Source organism: Zalophus californianus, chromosome 5, assembly GCF_009762305.2.
Source record: "Zalophus californianus isolate mZalCal1 chromosome 5, mZalCal1.pri.v2, whole genome shotgun sequence".
Lineage (NCBI taxonomy): Eukaryota > Metazoa > Chordata > Mammalia > Carnivora > Otariidae > Zalophus > Zalophus californianus.
This window is the reverse complement of record NC_045599.1, coordinates 21,152,392-21,173,244: the sequence shown is the minus strand read 5'-3', so window position 1 is coordinate 21,173,244 and position 20,853 is coordinate 21,152,392. Positions and strand designations below refer to the sequence as shown.

Below are 20,853 nucleotides of genomic sequence, written 5' to 3'. Positions count from 1 at the left end.
AAAATCATTAAGAGGAAATACAGGGGAGAGTATCTTTATGACTGTGGAGGGGAGATTATTTTTCAGTCAGTACACAGAAAGGACATTTCATAAAGGAAAAGATTACATTAAGAAGTAAAACTCTTTTATGCAAAAGCCACTATAAATAAAGTGAAGGCACAAACCCTGGACTGCCAAAACTATATTTACAACACATAAAACAAAATATTTTTGTTTCCAGACTGTATATATAGAGAACCTTACAAATCACTATGAAAAAGACAAACAACTGACTACAAAAATGAGGAGCAAAAGATACCTTCAGGCATTACACAAAGGAGATTTAAAGGACCAATAAATATAAAAGATGCTAAGCCTTACTAACAATTAGAAGAAATGCTTATTCAAACACGGAAGTACCATTCCTCAGCCATCAGAAAAGCAGAAATAGAGAAGTATGACTACCAAATGGTGGGCAGGATGAATGGAACAGAGAATTTGCTCAGCTTGCTGGGCATGTGATCTAATACAGCACTTTGGAGAGCAAGCTGGTAGTATGTGGTAGAGTTGAAAATGTGGTCTATGAACATGCACTTCCACCCCTAGAAATATTTGCTAGAGAAACACTTGCAACAGAAGCCCGGTACAGGGATATTCACCGAAGCATTGTTTGTCATGGCAAAACCTAACATCTGGTAATGGAAGAAAGGTAAAATATACTATGTTCATATTTTGTTTCCTTCATTGTTGGGTCCCCAGCCACCAGAACAGTTGCAGGAACATTTTTGGTGCACATAAGTATTTGTTAAATGAACGATCATAGGGATGCTCACAGCACTTAAAAATGAATAAACGGGATCCATATATATCAACGTGGATAGATTTTAAACGAAGCATTGGGTGAACAAAATACTTTTGGATGTGTATACTATGGTACAAATTTAATACACATACAACAATACTAGGTACTGTTCATAAATACTGACATATGTAGTAAAAATATTAAAACATGGACTAAAAGAAAACACACAAAATTTATAATGGTGGTTGCCTCTGTCAAGGAAGTGAAGGATGGTAGGAAAGAGAAAGAGGGAAGGAGAATGAGAGTAGGGGTAGGGGTTGGGAAAAAAAGGCCACTTCAGTTGATCTCTGTAGTCTCATTTCTTTTAATAAGAAAGTTATCTGAAGCACCTATGACAAAATGGAAACTTTAAAAAAAATTCCATGGGTGCCTGGGTAGCTCAGTTGGTTGAGTGTCTGCCCTGGACTCAAGTCATGATCCTGGGATTGAGCCCCACATCAGGCTCTCTGCTTAGCGGGGAATCTGCTTCTCCCTCTGTGATCTCTCTCACTCTCTCTCTTTCTCTCAAATAAATAAAATCTTTAAAATAAAATAAAATAAAATTCTGAATTGTAGATAGGTGTTTATTTTCTCTATTTATAACATTTTTAAATAAAAAGAGTATTTTGTATCCATAAAGTTGTAAGAGGTAACTATATAAATGAAAGTAAGGAATGAAAAAAACCGTAGAAATTAAAAATACAGTGGATGAAATTTTCAAAATTCATTTACTGAGTTTAAAATAAAGTCAAGTAAATAGCCTATATCTTAAAACAAAAAGACAAGAAGATATGAAAGAAAATTTAATGGGCATGGACACCCAATCCTAGAAGTCCAACATGTGATTACTTAAGAGCTCCAAAATGAGAACAAAGACAAGGGAGAAATATGAGTATTTAAAGAAATAACACATTTCCCAGAACTTCAGATTAAAAGGGCAAAACTTTATGAAATTCTGAATATAAATGAGAAAGAGTAGATGCTAATAGTATTCAGAGCGGGGTGGGAGGGGGTTACGTACCAAAAAATAAGAATTGGACTGACATTTTATTTCATTTTATTTCCAGTCAGCAACTCATAAGAAAAATGAATTCACAGTCTGAGGAAACTAGGTTTGAAAACTAGAATTTAAATATCATTAAGTTATTAATCAATATAAAGGCAAAACAAAAATTTTAGAAATCTCTGGAATAAAGATCTCTGGGGGAAAAATTGTTTGAGAATATTCTCTAGCAAAGGAAGGAGAGAACCCAAAAGAGAGAAAGAAGAACATTCAAGAAAATATTGACCCTAATCTCAAAGAGTACAATGAAAAGAAATCCTAGGGTTGTGGCATGTTTGGAAAACAGTATGTCTGACTTATGACATGAGTCAGAAAGCAACAGGAAGCATGACTTCAAGAAGAATGTGGATTTTCTGTAATGATTTGATTAACCAGCTGTATGATCTTAGCATTAAGGTGAAAAATATGCTACTATTGTCAACAAGAAGAAAAAATAAAGGCAATTCAAACTGTCAGGAAAAACAAAAGCCTCCAGAAGAAATACATACTCCAACTATGGAGCAAATGAAAATGTGTTTTGATTTAGAGCTGTTGGTAAAAAATAAAAATTTTAAAACACACCTTGAGGCCTGGTGCATTCTCTTTCAAGAAGTATGGTTTAAGGAACCCCACATCCCCTTCTGTCAGTGTCCAATCACACTACTTGTTCTAAAGTGAATTCTCTCTCTAGAGATTCATTATATTAAAATGCCCTTTTGTTTTCTAGAATTTATTTCTAAGCAATCTGTGGAAGATAAGTGATTACAGACAAGTCATAAACCCTAAGAATGCAAAACTAATGATGTAACTGAGACAATCTGAGTGAGAGATGGAAGAGAGGAGCAACAGAAGGAGGTAAAATGGTGCCAGTTTCCTCAACTTACACAACGGGGGGAGCTTAAGAAATACCGGTTTAAATAAATTGATGAATTAAAAAAGAAACATTTAGGACTATTATTTAAAGTTGTAATGTTAGCAAAGAACATAAAAATAAAAAATATAACAAAATTTAGGGAAAGGAAAAAGGAGGGGGGAAAGGTAGTGGGCTAGGTTTCTAATTTTTTAAAATTAGGGGGAGTTAATTGATAGTGCTTAAATTTGATAAACCAAGAATTGTTGCAAGTGGTTATCAGGACTAGGAGTAGTTTGTGAACTAGAGGTGTTATTTATACCCTCCTTTAATGAGTCAATCTATATTACCATGAGAATACATCACTTTTATAATAAATTTGAAAAGGGAGATAAAAATTTAAGGTTCTCTCTACCTTGCTGATTCCCTCCCCCACTCGTAAAAAGAGTCTACCTGGAGAAAATGCAGGAGCTTTCTTTTGAATTTGTTTATGTTGTAACTTCTATATCCTTCTTAGATAGTAGAGACCCTAGATTACAGTTATGCCAAAACTTAAAAGCCTACAGTGCAATCACTGAACAATGGACAAAAATGTCCAAACAACTCAAATGGAAGCAGTAAAGGTCCATGCCTTGCAGACAATGCTATTGGTATACATGTAACCTACTCTTGGCCGGATGAGTCAAACATCACCCAGAATCAACAGGGAACAGATGAGTCCAGGGGACCCAGTCAACAGAGAAATGGATGGGCTTGAAATGATTCAAGAGAGTATTCACTGCTCACTCAAAGAAATTTACAGCAGAAATACGACTCAAAATATTTCATGAAACAAATTCAGCAAGTAGTACATTTTGAACAGCATGGTTATTAGAAAGATATTAATAATAGCTAATATTTTACTGAGTGCCTGTTATATGCCAAGCATGTGCTGAGTGCTTTACATGTATTATTTCATCTTCAAAAGAGTCCAGCACGGTTAATACTGTTATTATCCCCATTTATAGATGAAGAAACTGAGTCACCAAGGATTAAATAACTTGCTCAGTTTTACATAGCCAGTAAGAAATGGAGCATAGATTATATCCCAACTCTATATCTGATTCCAAAACCAGTGAGTTTAGAAAATATGAACATATTTTTTAGGAAATAAATTACTAACTACGATCATAACACCCAGGGATTGTGATGTATTTTGATGTATCTCATCCCCTCCAATTTTTTTTCTATGCATAATATATTTTCTATTTCTTAATTCAGGGATCATACTGTATGTACTATATATCATTTGGTTATCCACTTTTGTCATTTAAGAATAAATGACTATTTCATATGAGTCAGTATTCTGCATATCAAGCTTAATGTCTTCTTGGTATGAATTTATTCATTCAGTCAGTCAATATTTATTGATGCACAAGGCACTATTTGAGATTCTGCTTGTCCACTTATGTGGACAAAAATGTCTGAATTCAAGAAGCTTCCATTTCAGTAGGGGGAAATAACAATTATCACAGTAACTGAAGTATAGATCATGTTGGAAGCTGACACATACTACAGGGATTAAAAGATAAGGCAGGATAAAAGGGATCAGAAGAGCTAGGAGGGTGGTAGGGTGTTTGAAATTTTCACTGAGAAAATATTTGAGCAAAGCCTTGATGGAAGTAAAAGAGTAATCCAGAAAGACATCTGGGGAAAAAGCTCTTGTAGAACTGAGATACTGTTCACATTCTATAAAATTCATTCTCTTAAATGTACAGTTCAGTGGCTTTAGTATATTTATAAAGTTGTACAACCATCACCACTATCTAATTCTGTAACATTATCATCAACCCAGCAACCCCGTCAACACCCTGTACCCATGAACAGTAGCTTGCCATTGCCCCCTCCCCAAAGCCCCTGGCAACCACGAATCAACTTTTTGTCCGTATGGTTTTGCCCATTCTGGACATTTCATGTAAACGGAATCATATAATATGTGGCCTCTTGTGTCTGGCTTTTTTTACTTAGTATAATGTCTACAAGTTTTATCCAGGTTGTAGCATGTATCAGTACTTCATTCTTTTATGGTTGTATAATATTCTCTTGTGTGGATATATCATATTTTTCCATGCATTCACCAGTTGATGGACACTGAGTATTTCCACTTTGGGGCTTTTAGGAACAATGCTGCTTTGAACATTCATGTACAAGTTTTGGTGGGAACCTATATTTTTGATTCTACTAGGTATATACCTAGGAGTGGAATTGCTGGGTCAGATGGTAACTCTATATTTAACTTTTTGAGGAAATATCAGACTTATTTTCTGAAGGGGCTGTGCCAGGAAGAAAGCATTTGAAGCCAGACTGAACAGTTAGTGCAAGGCATGTGTACAGCACTGCAGTGAGGCCACTATGGCTGGAGTGGTGTGAGATCAAGTTGGAATAGAGAGATAATGGCGGGGGGGAGGACTAGAATGTGTAGGGCCCTTTAGGCCATTGTAAAGAACTTGGCTATTATTCTGAGAGAAATGGGGAGCCTTTGGAGGGTTTTGACCAAAGGATGATGTGACCTAGCTCCATTTTTAAAAGAATCAATATGGCTGCCTTGTGGAAAACAGACTATGGGGGAAAGAAGATTAGGAGACCATTGTAGTAAACCAAGCAAGATGACAGTGGCCCAGACCAAGTTGGAAGCAGTGGAGGCAGTGAAAGTGGCTACATTCTGCCTCTATCTTGAAAGTAAAATTAAGTAGATTTTCTGAAGGATCTAGTGGTGGCGGTAACAGAAAGAAAAAAGCCAAGAATAATTACTTATCTGTTGGCTGCTGAAGCATCTGGAAGGATGGAGATGCCATTGACTGAGATGAAGCTGACTACAAGCGGGGAAGGTTTTGTTGGTGGTGGTAGATTCAGGAGTTCAGCTTTTGACATGTTATATTGGCAAAGCGAAGATGTTAAACAGGCAGTGTGATATACAAGTATGGAGTAGAAGAGAGAGGTCTGGGATGGAGGTAGAAATTTGGGATTAACCTCGTCACTGGTTGACGATTATGAAAGAAGTGAGTGTAGACAGAGAGGAAAGGAGGACCATGGAGAGCATCCTAGGGTTCACTAGGGTAAGACAATAGCGAGAAGGGGAGGAATAAAGAGCATCAGGGAGACAGGAGGAAAACCAATCAAGTGTGATATCCTGAAAGCCAAGTGAAGGAAGCATGTCAAGGTAGAAGGAGAAAATATTAGGTCAAAATGCTGCAGAGGTCAAGTACAAAGAGGACTGAGGATTGATTAGATTTAGCAACATGGAGACAATTGGTGACCTTGACCAGCAGTTTCTTTGGAATGGTGCTGGCCGAAGGCTCATTGGAATGGGTGTAGGATAGAAGAAAAGGTACAGAAGGAAACTCGTGAGGGTTATGGATAGTTTCATTGTATTGATTGTGGTAATGGTCTCACAGTATATACATATATCAAAACCAATCAAACTGTACACTTTAAATATGTGCACATTAGGATACTTTAATTATACCTTAATAAAGCTGGAAAAGAGAGATCATGGGAGGACAGAAAGAAACCACTTTTGATGAGATTTGCTGCAGGGGAAGCAGAGGAATGAGGTGTTAGCTTTGAGGGGAAAAAGGTCAATGTGAAATAATTATCAAGGAGAGTGAGACTGTGTAAAGGAATGGAACAATTGCTGGGCAGCATTCAGGGCTCAATGAGTCTTGTGGTCATGAATTCCCATCCACTGCATGTGTGTGGTTTTCCCCAGTCATATTCAGCAGCAAGGACATAGGCAGAGTGTTGGGAAAGAACTAGATCATGCTTTTGTCAAGAGAATAGACAGGCAAGAGAGGTAAAAGTTGTGGGTGCGTGCAAAGAGATGGATTATAATGGTAGACCTTTGGGTTAAACTGGCTCAGGAAGGAAGAAGGAACATTAAGAGGGTGAGGTAGAGTGAAAAGGTAGAAGATTAGATGGATTAGATGTCCCGGGGGAGTTGAAAGATTGTTGGGAGTTAGGGTTCTGGAGGGAGTGAGCTGGAATGGTGAGGCGGAGGTGGTCAGACTGGGACACATGACACTGCATTCCATCATATGGATGTACAGAGTTTGTTTCACCAGTTCGGACCCTTTTCTGAGATGAGCCTATAGGATCATGGAATCTCTCTCCTTTACTTCTGCCACTTCTTATTTCTTGGCCATTGCTGATTCACCCTGAGATTCCAGGAATTTCTATAAGGTTCAACCCCTTTCTTCTCGATCACTTAACCTCAACTTAACTATCCTCTCTGAATACGCACTTTTGCTCTGTGATCCCAAGTCTTTAATAACATCTGCCCTTGTATGCTGAGAATTCTGTGATGCCCTTGAGAACCAGAAGGGAAGCGAGGGGAACTGGTCCAGTTGCCATGTGTCTATCCCTCTAGGGTCTCCTTGGGGCAATCTACCTTATCGAGGGCTCAGTCTTGGATGAAGTGTTGTTAGAATGGAGAGAAAGGGAGTCTTTTCCTTTAATAGCCGGGGTTCTAGCTCCCTAGTCCAGAATTGCAAAAACAAAAGAGTTTAGGTCTTTCAGAGGGTAGCTCAACCTTTCTAGAACTCTTGTTGTATGGAATGTGATCTGCCACTTTGTCATAGATGACACCCTCTATTTCCTGTTCCATCAAAACCCCTATAAATGTTGTTTGGAGATACAGTGACCATTATGTTGTTGCCATATTTTTTGGTTTAAACAATCTGTGTGTTATGATCTCTAATGAGAAGTCAGTTTAGCAGGATAATTAAATCTTTAGGGAGGATTAATTTGAAATTTCTTATTTATGAGTTTTCTGGTGCCTTGTTTTCTTTAACAGATGTATGTGAAGGAGTTCGCATTTAGATTTGAATGCATTTATAACTGTTTGCCTCCTAAACATTGTCCTTTAAGGTCTTTCCTTCCCTGGGATTTCCTTTTAATAAAGCTTTATGGAAGGAAAAATCTTCCCTCCACTCTACAGGCCCATCTTGTTCGCCTTCCCACCTCCATGGCTGCAAACCAACAAAGGCACACACTCACAAAAACACACATGATGAGTGCTGCCTAGCCAAGAAATCTGCCCCCATCACAACACCTTCCTCAGTCTGATCCTGCCAGACAGATATTTCATGTCATGCCAGCACTGACATATGGAGGTCCATCCATGTTTGTGAGTTCCCTGTGGTCTCTATGTCCTCTTTGCACACTAGAGTCTTTCCATACGTATCACCAAGTTCCATGCTGGTGGCCCTGTGTCACGGGTGACACAGACATAATGACATCTATGGCCACCAACTCTAGGCTGCTTTCAACCTTTCATTCTCTCATTCATTCCTTCATTCAAGGATAACAAGGGCAAAGTTTTCTCTGTCCTTTGTGCGTTTCTGCACAAGCCCTAGTCTGATGCACACGGCGGACGCTCAATTATTAACAGACTGAGCACTCCCTGGAAGATAGCCAACAGAGCCACGCACTCACCCACCCAGGGTCCCACTGAGAGGGGCTTCCAGTGGCGTTTAGGGAATGAAAATGCACAGTTCCTGTCTCAGCATTGTCTTATTGATGTAGGAAGTGTTTACTGCTTTCTTCCTCCCCCAAAAGAGGATTTTGGTGAGTGAGAAGCCTAGTGGGAAAATGCAGCTAAGCCAAGTGGGTACCTAGAGATCGTAGATGGAGGGGTCTTCGCTGACCAGATACACAGTTGTCATGTTAAGGCTACCTGTTCTCACATTGCCTACGCCCCCGAACGCATGTATGCGCGCACCCTCCGCAACCCCTGTAAGAGGCGATATCCTAACGTCTGTGGTTTCAGTGGCTGCCTGCACCGGGGAAATCATGTTCTTTTGTTCTTTTGCTCCCTCACCTTCTTCAGTAGAATCAAGGGTTTATGAGGTTATTTTTAGCCATTTTGGTCAGCAGGGAAAGGAAGAAAGGCAAAAGTGAAGGAGCCCTGATGTTCTGCTGCAACTTCCTGGAAAGAATGGGCTTTAAAAAACACCATTGGTGAAGATGAATTCCTTTGTCAATACATGTCGGCAGCTAATCTAGTGCCAGTTGCCTCTGCCTGAGGAATGAGCCCTGAGGACCCAAGCAAACGAGATCATCGCGTGGTGTGGCATTTGTTTTTCTCCTAAACACTGACCAGGCATCTGCCATTCCTTTCCATTTTTTACACTGCAGAGGAAAAAGAAATGCCAAACGGTTTCTGCAACTCCAAAGGGCAAATTGGATATGTTTTGACATATGTTGAAAGTAAATTAGTCTAAAATCTATTCACATAGAGAATTATCTTTCTGGGACACACCACACTAAATGTCACTTTCACTCCTGCGTTCCCTCAGGCACGAAGCCAGTGGGCAGTGACTTGCCTTGCTTGGTTTTAGTCACTGAGTTGGACCGACGGTTGGGGTTGGGGTTACCAACGGGACAGCAGGAGGCACTTAGTATCCCTCTGTTCGCCTCCCAGACAAGCAACCGCTCCTACTAAGGTATTGTCTCCCTCCCTGGCTCTTGGCCTTCGGGTCACTTTCAGGGCCTGTCAGTCACTCCGGCTGCTCAAAAGCAGATAAAGCCTCGGGTCCACCCTGGCCCAAGGAGCATCAATTTTTAGTGGAAGCTAAAAAGCCTTTGTGGAGACCTGGGGGAGTAAATCCCTACCTGAGACATTTCCAGCTTCCGAGAGAGGGGAAAGCTACGCAGGCCCGGCTTACTCATCTTCCCTCTCCCAGCCCCCGGAGCTCAGGAAGGTTCCTGATGAAGAGTAGCTTCCACACTTCCTCAGGAATAAATTTTACATGGTAACCCAGTACACCCAAACACAAAACAAAAGTTACCTTGCAAAGCACGATGGACTTAAGTCCTTGGCTTTTTTGGCATAGTTTGCATAATTCCATTTAATTCTACATCATCTTTAAGTGCTGCTCACACTAAATTGACTGGACAACCCAAGGAGAAGCCACCACCCAGGGTATGGGAAACACTGTCCGAGACTAGCAGAATACCAGAGTCTGAAGGTGGGCGGCGGTTGCAGAGACAGGTCCTCCCTGTAGAGCCTGTGCATCTGCCCCGTGGTTGGTTGATCTCTGTTTGAATGTCTGCCCGGCAACTCTGAGGAGTCAGCAGGTGCTGAGCACTTTCCAGGCAACTTCACAAACACCCGCCATGGGGTCTGAGTACTGGAATTACCCTCCTGGTACAGATGAGGTTCAGTTGAGGTAAGAAGCTTGCAGGGCCCAGCTGGGAGAGCCAGAATTCAGATGTCATCGCTCTGACTCTGAACCCACTCGTAACCTTGACCCCACCTGCTCAAAGCCCACGGGTAGCCACTCATTGCTCTCAGGGTCAAGTTGAACCTCTTGTCCTCTACGGCTTCATTTTGCTCCTTTCCTCCCCTGTCCCTTTGCACTACAGCCTGAAGGAACTTCCTGGTCCTGGATTTCCTGGGCTTCTCTTCTCCCTTCCCTTTGCCTGGTTCACTCCTGTTATTTAGACCTTGCCTAGGTCTCAGCTGAAACCTCATTTCCTCTGGGACACCTTCTCTGATTGCCTGTGCCCACCCCCCACAGCCACAATAAGTGCCTCTCTGTGTGCTCCCAGACCACTCTCCACGTCCCTTTGTCCTGGTACAGATTCTTCTCGAGCAAGTGGTGTGCTGGTGAATGCTCAGCAACCAGCTCTCTGGGGAAAAGGGAAGGGAGGTGTGAGTTAGCATTGCTTATTTCCATGATATAAATCCCTGTACCATTGCCAGTGTCAAGCCATCCACGTGGCTTACGCTGAGCGTGGACTCGGAAAGGCATCAGTGGGACGATACATGCTGGCTCCAATGGACGTCTGTCTTGTCCTCTCTGACCCGGGGGAAGGCAGGGACCAACTCTGTCTTGTCGACCGTTGTCTCTCTCCTCAATGACTCAGAAGAAGGGCGGGCAACAAAAGGTGCTGGTGTTCTGGGAAATACTAGGGGAGTGATATGTGTTGCTTCTCCACAATGAGTAAGGAAGGGAGGGGAGAGGACCAGGTAAAGGCTGGGTGTGACAAAAACAATAACCAACACTCACCACTTCCTTACACACCACACAATATTTCCACACACGCTGTGTCATGTGATTGTTTTCATGGAGAGGTGTTAGGTAGTAGATGAAGAAATCCTCTCCCCAGAGGTGCAGCGATCCACACAGGATCACATGGTTCACTCCTGAGCCAGAACAAAAGTCTCTTGAGTTTTAGCCCCACATGCGCTTACTGTTCAGGGTGGCTTCCCATGTCAACATCCCTGCTCGTAGTGGCAAAGTAGACATTTGGGCACATGCAGGGATTGGAAAAGGGAAGGTGATGGTGCAGAGATAGGCAAGGACCGCCCAGGCGTGAGGAGTGTTGCGCATGCACACGTGTGCACGCAGGCCCGCATGCACGTGACACGGTATCTTGGAAAAGGAATACCAAGTGAGTGACAGAGCCACTGGGTGGTGGGACTGTGAGCGCTTGAGAGCGGGGCTTGAAGAATCTAATACGTGGGTTCAGATTCTGTTCCACCACGTTGCTGTGTGACCTTGGCCCTGGAAATGTTTTGTGCCATCACTTTCTGCAACTGCTACTCATTTTTTTTTTAAGATTTTTTTATTCATTCATGAGAGAGAGAGTGTGTGTGTGAGAACATGGGGGCAGGTGGGAGAGGGAGAAGCAGGCTCCCCACCGAGCAGGGAGCCCGATGCAGGGCTCGATCCCAGGACCCCAGGATCATGACCTGAGCCTGAAGGCAGACGCTTAACGGACTGAGCCACCCAGGCGCCCCACTACTCTTTTTTTTTTAAATAGTCCCACCCTCAGAGGATTGTTAGGAAGATTAAATTAGATAACACAGGCCAGGTGCTTGCAGCAATGCTTGTTCTATAGGGCATGCTCAGTATTATTTTTCTATCTTTCCTTACAATGGTTTTTTCCAATGTTTTCAAAGACAATGAGGTACTTTCTCCTTTATTGGTGTAAATCATGGGAAAAGAAAACCTTGCAATAGTGCGGTGTTGTTAGTACAAGTAGAGATATGGTTCTACCCAGTAGCCGAGGTTGGTGTATTTCTGAGGAAGTTGTAAAACATGTAAAAAAAAAAAAAAAAAAAAAGTCTTGAGATTGTCACAGAGTTAGAATAAAAGCCAATGACCACTTGGATTTCTCTCATACAAATCTCTGCGGATGTGCCTTCTCCATGTAGATTCACCAGTGGCTTTATGTAGCCCAAGACATGTTTTGCAAAATATAATCATGAGTAAATTTTACAGAGACATTTAATGTCATCTAATATAAATGACTTATCCCGTACCATTTTCTTACCCTGTGTGGTATATAGTTATTTCTCTGTGTTTTATTTGTATGTCTGTGTCTACAGTCATCACTTTATCTTTTTAAGATTTTATTTATTTGAGAAAGAGAGAATAAGCAGTGAAGATGGGCAGGGGGAGAGAGAGAGAGAGAAGCAGGCTCCCTGCTGAGCAGGGAGCCCGATGTGGGGCTCAATCCCAGACCCCAGAGATCATGACCTGAGCCGAAGGCAGACGCTTAACCGACAGAGCCACCCAGGTGCCCCTACAGTCATCACTTTAGATGGTAAACCCCTTTCGGGCAGGACCTATGTTTGCTTTTGAACCAGGAGAATGGTCTTTACATTCTTAAAATTACTTTATGTTACAAAAGTAAAACAAAGACTAATATTTTGTGATGTGTGAAAATTACATGAAATTCAAATTTCATTTTCCATGAATAAAGTTTTGTTTAAAGTTTTTTTATAGTGAGGCTATGCATTTAATATTGTCTCTGTCCATTTTCATGCAGAGTTGAATCTTTGTAAACAAACCTGCAAAGCCTAAAATATTTATTATCTGGCCCATTACAGAAAAGATTTGCTCACTCCTGGCCTAAAATAACTAGTAGATCCCCGAAGAAGTTAAGGTCTTATCAGTAAATGCTACCATGGCCTTGTTGAGATTCAAGGTTTTTACTGCTTCTCAAAGCACACAAGGAATGGTGGAGACAGATGCCAGTTTTTAAAAGCCACAATGTGATCAAATAGCTCAAAATGCTCAAGAAGACATCATTTCAGTCTCTAAGATCACTGTCATGGGCGTATGAAGTTAATTTTAGGTAACAAAAACAAGGCAGAAAGACTGCAACCTTGAGTCTCAAATAGCACCGTGATTCTTTTTTCTTTTTTTAATGTACTTTTTTTTTTTAAGATTTTATTTGTTTATTTGAGAGAGAGAGAAAGAGAGCTGGGGGGTTGGGAGAGCAAAGGGAGAGGGAGAGAGAGAATCCCAAGCAGACTCCCCGATGCGGGGCTCGATCTCACGACCCTGAGCTCAGGCCCTGAGCCAAAACCAAGAGTGGCCGTTCAACCGACTGAGCCACCCAGGAGCCCCAGCGCCATGATTCTCTAAGCCAGCAGTGATGGCTGACACTGCACAGGGCTGTTTACAAGATCAGCTCACGTGATCTGTTCATTGTCCAAGATACCGTCACTACATGCCTAGCCCTTCCAAGACTTAACTCTCGTGTCCATCCAGACCTCTTCCACCGGCTGGGGGCAAACAGTAGTGGTCATGGGCTCTGTGTGACTGGTGGCAGAAGGGCCCCCAGGCGCTTCCATGAAGCTCTCACACAGGAACTCACAAACCAATGAAGACGTGTGCTTTCCTGGGGTCAGGCTCCAAATGCAAATGGTGACTCTGCCAGAATCTTACTTTAATGTTGCCCTGCACCTAGACGCAAGTCGCCCCCCACCCCTTATTCAGATTCTATTCTGTGGGACATTATTATCACGTATTAACACATGCGTTGGCTAAAATTTTGAAAACCCAAGCACAATTCTGAAAACTGTTTCTACCAAGTGTGAATTTTCCCACTCGTTTTTTTTTCTTTTTCCTATTTATTACACCTCCCTGTTGGGTGGATTGTGTCAACATTTTTCTCCACAGTTTAGAGAAGGCAACAACTTTTTAAAAAATGGGTTTGAACTTCTAATCTTACCTGCTGTGTGAGGAAGGCCCTGAAATGCAGCTCAGCACAAAGGGGCTTAAGAGGACAGAGGCCTCATTTTTCATACTTTCAGTTCAGAATCTCTCTGTTTCCAGAGTACTTAGTAATTGTTCAGCATTTCCTACAAAATTCTCAACCACAACTTAAGTCAGTTGTGATGCACTAACGGTGGTTTCACCTGAATTACAAAAATTAACTTCTGTATCTGTTCAGTGATAACTCAGTCTCAACGCTTGGTTTTCTTTCTAAAATAGGGAATTGGGGGAAGTTTTATAGACTGGTTATATTTTCCACCACTCGTAGTGACGTTCATCAACTTTTGAAAATCAAAGCTTCTAACGATGATTTACTTTAAGGAAACAAAAACAAATGAGCAAAAACCTAATGCACAGCTGCACGACAATTAGAATGGCCATCTAGCAAAAGATATATATATTTCTCACTGGTTAGCATGAAAGATCACTTTAATTGAGGCTGTATCAGTGGTAAGGAGAAAGGGAGATAAAGCATGATCTGCTAATGGATAAGGGGTAGGATTTCTACACTCAATCATTATTATTCACAAATTCCATATTTGAGAATTCACCTACTTGCTAAAACATATTTGTAACCCAGAAATCAATACTTGGAGGGCTTTCATGGTGATTTGCAGACATGCATAGAGTGGCAAAAAATTTGAGTCAGCTGACACATGTATTCCCAGTTCGGGTCGAGCAAGGCGATGCTCAGCTGTTTCAGATCTCATAGAGTAAACAAGTGTCCTTTTCACAATGTACTTTTGTGATTTTGTTCTTTAAAAATGGCAAAAGTGCTAATGTGCTTTCCAGTGTTCCAAAGCACAGGAAGGCTATAATATGTCTTATAGAGAAAATAGAAGTTAGATAACTTTCATTATCTAACTTACATAAGAAAATGTACTGGGGACGCCTGGGTGGCACAGTCAGTTGAGGGACTGACTCTTGGTTTCAGCTCAGGTCTGATCTTAGGGTCATGGGATGGAGCCCCAGGTCAGGCTCCCTGCTCAGCACACAGTCTGCTTGAGTCTCTCTCTCTCTCCCTCTCCCTCTGCCCCTCCCTCCGCTGTCCCCCCCAAACCCTCTCTCTAAAATAAATAAATCTCTTTAAAAAAATGTGTTAGATAAGTTTCATTCAGGCATGAGTTACAGTTTTATGGGCCCTGAGTGCAATGTTAATGAATCAACAATACATATTAAATAAGTATCTTTAAACAAACACATGTGAATTAAGGTTATGTATTGATCAATTGACAAAAATGCTAGGACCAGAGCCTTGCAGGAACCCACCCCTGTATTTCTGTTAGGAGCAGTGGTTCAGCATTGGCTAATTCAGCATTCACAGCCACTTATAGGACATAACTACCTCAAATAACAGGAATCGGTAGTATGTGGATTTCCTTTCTATGCAATTCTCACATATGGGTCTTAAGTACCTTTAGTCCAGAAGAATCTCTGACTTAAAATTACAACTGTTTTTTTTTTAATATTTATAACCATTATTTTCAAAGCACGAAGAATGTCTTCCAGTTCTTCCAAGGTAAGTGCAGTTCTCTTATTTATGAATACTGTATCATGCTCCAAAAGGAGTCATACTGAAGGTTGATCATTCTACAAGGTTGATAAAGGAAAGGTTAGAGGATAAGAAGGAAATGAAGAAACAGGGTAGGAGCCAGGGGACTGCTAGTATGGGTTCTTCCATCTCAGCCACTCCTGAGATCTTTTGTACCCCCTGGCCAGTTTATACCATCTGGGGAAGCCTTCCTTTCAAATGAGAAAGGGCACAGGGGGCGAGGAGGTTATATGGGTGAGTTGCTGGTCCTAATCTTTTTCTGTAGGGAACATATACCCAACAGGATGGAGTTGTCGGTGAAAAATTAATAATAACAGAGTTCCAGTTGGAGGTCACTCGTTATAACCAACCCTAGCATAGGGTTATGTTCGTTGTAGAATTGGACACTAACTGGAATTTATACCTGTGTTATCATTACACAGTATCCAAAAAAGGGGAAACCTCTGGCAACCTTCATAAGCTTTCCTAAGAAAAAGAGGCATTTGCAATTTTAGGAACTAATATATCCACAGAATTCACTTTTATTCAAAGAAAGGACAATCTTAGGCTTCTCCCTTATCCCCGAGATACCTCATTATAATAGCAAAGGAAATCACTGTATTTTTTTTCTGGTTTGCAAGAAATAAGGCAAATTATTTATTTTGGCCTCTGAAAAACTGAAACTATTACATTTTCTTCATTGCAATGCACATGTGAAGTTATTTCCCTCAAACCAGATTCTAATTTTCTGTAATTCAGTAGGACAGCCCACAGAACTTTCTTGCCTACAGTTTTAAAGTGCTGTGGGGAAAAATTAAATCATTGCACAAAAAGGGACGTGAGTGAGTTGTGATACCCAGAAAATATGTGATGACTCACAGATATGAGAAGAAGTTTTATCTGCAGCATGAAACTCTGGGAATACTCAGGAAAGTGACTCGGCTTTCAGTTTTCTCGTATTTTCTCCTTTTTGTCCTCCACATTAACTCCCAGCTTAGGGGGAGAAAAAAAATTCAACAGAATCAAACCAACAGAGCTGAGAATTAGGCTCTCCTCTCCTCTAAGTCAGTAAAATGTAGATTGAAAAAAAAATCTGAGGTACGCATCAATGTCAGTGATAACCACTGCAACTGCATATTGTAAAACTTAATCATGAAATCTTGTAGCCGTTACACACTGTCTTGCCCAAGCATTAAATACCAAGAGTTCTTCCTGTTTCAAAATTGGAGTCTTATCAAAAGATCATGTACTTTCCCCTTAAGCATTCAATTCTACTCAGTGCCTTAGGAAACTGAAGTTTTTTTGTGGAATATGCTTGTCATAACTGGAGAAATCACCAACTTTGTTAACTCTAACTTTGGGGGGAAAAGGGGGTTTTCACTTTTAATCCTCTTGCCTTAGTCTTCCTTATCACCCCAACCAGAATGACTAAGGGCACCTTGCGTCACGTATGCATTTCATCAGGGTTAAATAATAATTGTAGGAGCAAGGCACAGAAATTGGGGTCAGAGATGGAGTTATCAGGTTCTTCTACTATCTTTAGGGGACTGGGAAATTCATAAAATCTCTTTGCTTTCATTTCCTCACTCATGAAACAAGAGAAAATACCCACCAGTTCTTATAAGGCTCACATGGCTTAAATATACAATTGATGGCCAGGCGATTTGGATATATAAATTCCAAACAGGAATGATAAATGAGGCTTTAGAAAAGTTTGGCCGGTCATTACAGCTCCTGTTTATAGATTCGTCCTCTCTAGCAAGGATATGAGGCACGTTAAGTATACGGATTTTTAATCTAAATTGGTATGTCTCTGGTTAAAAAGAAACAAGCTAACCAAACGTTAATTTAGGCACATTGTATTTATGTGGGGAAAAAAAGAGAGAGTGTATCCTGTGTGGGTCATTTTGTCTCTCCACTGTTGACCTCTGTGGCTGCCGCCAAGGTAGAGGAGGACGGTGCTGGAGACCACTGATGACCGTTGACCACACTGCTGCAGTGCCTTGACCTTGGGGGTATTTGCGCATTTACCGCTTCATTTTATTCTGACAACACCCTGAGTCGGTCACTGAGGCTGATTGAGTTCTCATGTATTACTGGTGAATGAGCCAAAGTGAAGAGCACGCTGGGGTCCCCATGCCTGTCAGAGGCAGAGCACCCAGCGCCTCCGGGGCCCGACCCAGGGCTCTTCCCACCAAACCAGTATTGGGTCTTTTTACAACAACATGGATGGATCTAGAGAATATAATGCTCAGTGAAATAAGTCAGTCAGAAAAAGAAAAATACCATCTGATTTCACTCATATGTGGAATTTAAGAAACAAACGAACAAAGAAAAAGACAAACTGAAAAACAGGGTCTTAACTATAGAGAACCAACTGATGGTTACCAGAAGAGAGGTGGACTGGGGGTGGGGGGTGCGGACAGATAGGTGACATAGTTGATGGGGATTAAGGGTACACTCACCACGATGAGCACTGAGTAATATATGGAATTGTTCAATCACCATATTGTATACATGAAACTGTACGTTAACTCTACTGGAGTTAATTTTTTTTTAATTTTAAGCATTGGGTCTTAGTAATATTTAAAGAAGAAGAAGAAGAAGTAGGTAGAGAGGAGCTACAAGGTAGAGGGAAGAAGATCTATAAAGTGTACCTTTTAGCGTGGTCTTCCCAATGACCGCGTTGCCATTAAAGAAGATTGTTCATGTAGAGAAACCGCTTGTTTTTGTAGTTTAAAAAATAATGCAGTTTACTGAAGCAGATTGGGCCTTTATTCCTTGAAATTAATAAAAGAGGCTTATGGGAGTTGGAAAGAAATAAAGAGAATGACTTTACAATCATTTGTAGATACACAAGTACCTTTAGATGGCCTTTTTACTCTTTTAAATGAAACTATCCAAAAACCTCCACAGTAATGGGTGATTCACCTAGGAACTCATCTTCATTATTTGCGTAATTTTTAATTCTCCAAGCTTTTAGTTTCGTGTACATCAAAAACCACTTAAGGGCTGTAAAAAGATACTGAAGAGAATGCTACATTTAGAGCAGAAAATCCTGTTATTGAATTTACCATAGTGATCATCGTTTGTAAATCTACAAAATCAGTCCAATTTATGAACAGGCCAAGCTAGAGAAATCAGCATGCCTCATTTGCATCTGTACACACTGTCATCATGGATTAGCTGTGGTTGCATTTTCTCCCCTAGCAAACAGGACGGGAATTTTATGTCACCTTGAAAGTAGGACTTAATAGAAAGCATGATGCCGTGTATTCGACCTCTTTCAAGTGTCCAGATCCTTACAGTCCAAAAAGCCATGCATCGCCCCTTCTGCATACCCCTGTTTTATTAAAAGAACACACGTTTCTCCCTCGTGTACCTAGTAAGCATCTAAGTGGGCCCTGTGCTGAGCTCTGTGTAAACGAGATAAAGTGAGTGCCTGGTTTTAGGAGTGTTGGCATCAACAGATAGAATTGAAATGACAGACTCAGTTTGATTTTCCCCTTTGTTCTCAGGAAAGCGCACAGACACGTCCTCCCCAGAAAAGAACAAGACCATTCATTCCTCTGCATCTGTACTAAATGCTTCAGAGTAGTTACCTCATTCTGGTGCCAGAATGGTAGCTGGCTCCCGGGCAAACCCAGGGGGTAGAAAGGGAAGTTTCCAAGAGCAGTAGTGGCCCACCTGGCCCCCCAGACTCTCCTATTTGCCCTCCAGCAAAAACAAAGGGAGACAATTTTGTGTTATGTATTGTACTGATGCTGTGTGTTTTTTTAAAGATTGTATTTATTTATTTGAGAGAGAGAGAGCAAGCATGAGTGGGGGGAGGAGCAGAAGCAGAGAGAGAAGTAGGCTTCCCGGTGAGCAGGGAGCCCGATTTGGGGCTCCATCCCAGGACCCTAAGATTATGACCCAAGCCAAAGGCAGATGCTTAACTGAGCCACCCAGGCACCCCTTGATGCTGTTTTAAGATAATACTCTCTGCACGCTTCACCTTCTACTACTACCTAATTTCTCTAGATTCCTAGTATGCCTGTGTGTGTGTGTGTGTGTGTGTGTGTGTGTGTGTGTGTGTGTGTGTGTGTGTGTGTGTGTGTGTGTGTGTGTGTGTGTGTGTGTGTGTGTTCTGTCTCAGCCCAGTGTTCCTCTGGCAAGTTCCAGTCCACCTGCCCCAGCTCAGGATCACACCATCTAATGGCAGGATTTATCGGGCCCGACTCTGCCCCTCTCCAGAGACACAGATAATACTCTGATAATAATGACAGAGACCGCTGAGTGGGTAACCACTGGGCCAGGCACTTTCCATACCCTGTCGGCTGGTTGCACGGCAACTGTGTAAGGAAGTGACTATCTCTTTTTCGCAGATGGGCACATTGACAAGCAGGGAAGTTAAGTAACTTATTCAAGACTGAACCCTGGTAACTGGTGGCAAAAGCCAATGTTGAAAATCATGTGCATGATTCCCAAGCTCATGGGTTTTTTCCTGCTCCCCCTACTCTGCCTCTCAGGGCACATGGTGGCTGTCCGTGTTAGCGTCAGTACTGTAATAAATGTCTGTGGGCTTGAACAGAAATACTGAAAGTGATCGTGTGCCCGGGAGACGTGAGGTGGCTGTGGACCAGGCCCAGGAACTGCAGCTGGCAATGTTTACTGTGAGCCAGGCTCTGTGCTAGGCCCTTCATATACATTATTTCATCTAACTCTCAAATACAAAATGAGCACCATTTTTTTTAAAGATTTTATTTATTTGACAGATAGCACAAGCAGGGGGAGCGGCAGGCAGAGGGAGAGGGAGAAGCAGGCTTCCCGCTGAGCAGGGAGCCTGATGTGGGACTCAATCCCAGGACCCTGAGATCATGACCTGAGCCGAAGGCAGCCGCTTAACCGACTGAGCCCCCCAGGAGCCCCCGAAATGGGCACAATTTTATCCCCAGCTGGGGGAGACAGAAGAGCCAGAATTCAAGCCAGCAGTGGCCCACGCCGGATCTCATATGCGGAGTCACTGCTGCAGAGAGAGCTTCTCCAGCTTTGTTTCAGAAAGAAATCGAACCCTTTTTACTGGTGAGGCTAGTGATCGCTGGCTTCTGTGCCAGTCAAGTTGCCTGTTGCCCATGGCTGTGATGGCCCCTGCTTTCTTCCTGTCGTGCTCCTATGAGAACCTTGCAGTAGGGATTACACACCCGTAGTCCCCAGGCTCTGTGGCTGAGTCCACAATGGTAAGATTTTATGGTGACTTGTTAACATAAAGATGGTATTATATTAGAATCATTAATTGAATAAATTGACATTTTACTGGATTGGACGAAATTAAGATGGTATTATATGGGGCATGTGTGCGTGTGTGAGAGAGAGAGAGAAAGAAAGAGAGCTGGAAGATATGCATTAGCCAAGAAGTCAGGACCCGAAAATACTACTGGAGGTCCAGATATCTGCGTAACAGTATTACTTTCCGACAGAGAACTATTTACTAGAAAGATTCTCAATAGGAACTGAATTGCTTTTATTAGCTTATTTATAGTGTGCACTTCCCTTTTCACCTCTTTCAAAAGAGGG

At 41.8% G+C, this 20,853-nt stretch overlaps 1 protein-coding gene across 5 annotated transcripts in view; it reads left to right on the top strand.

Annotated features, from left to right (window-relative positions):
• The window catches only part of MARCHF3 (membrane associated ring-CH-type finger 3), a 131,500-nt gene that overhangs the window by 62,642 nt on the left and 48,005 nt on the right, over nt 1-20,853 (top strand). For 3 of the 5 annotated variants that reach the window (XM_027605404.2, XM_027605403.2, XM_027605405.2), the window contains one exon: nt 2,590-2,717. The exons of the other annotated variants lie outside the window; for them this stretch is intronic. The gene's annotated coding sequence lies outside the window, so the exon portion shown is untranslated. The remainder of the gene's footprint in view (nt 1-2,589; nt 2,718-20,853) is intronic. 5 annotated transcript variants of the gene reach the window in all.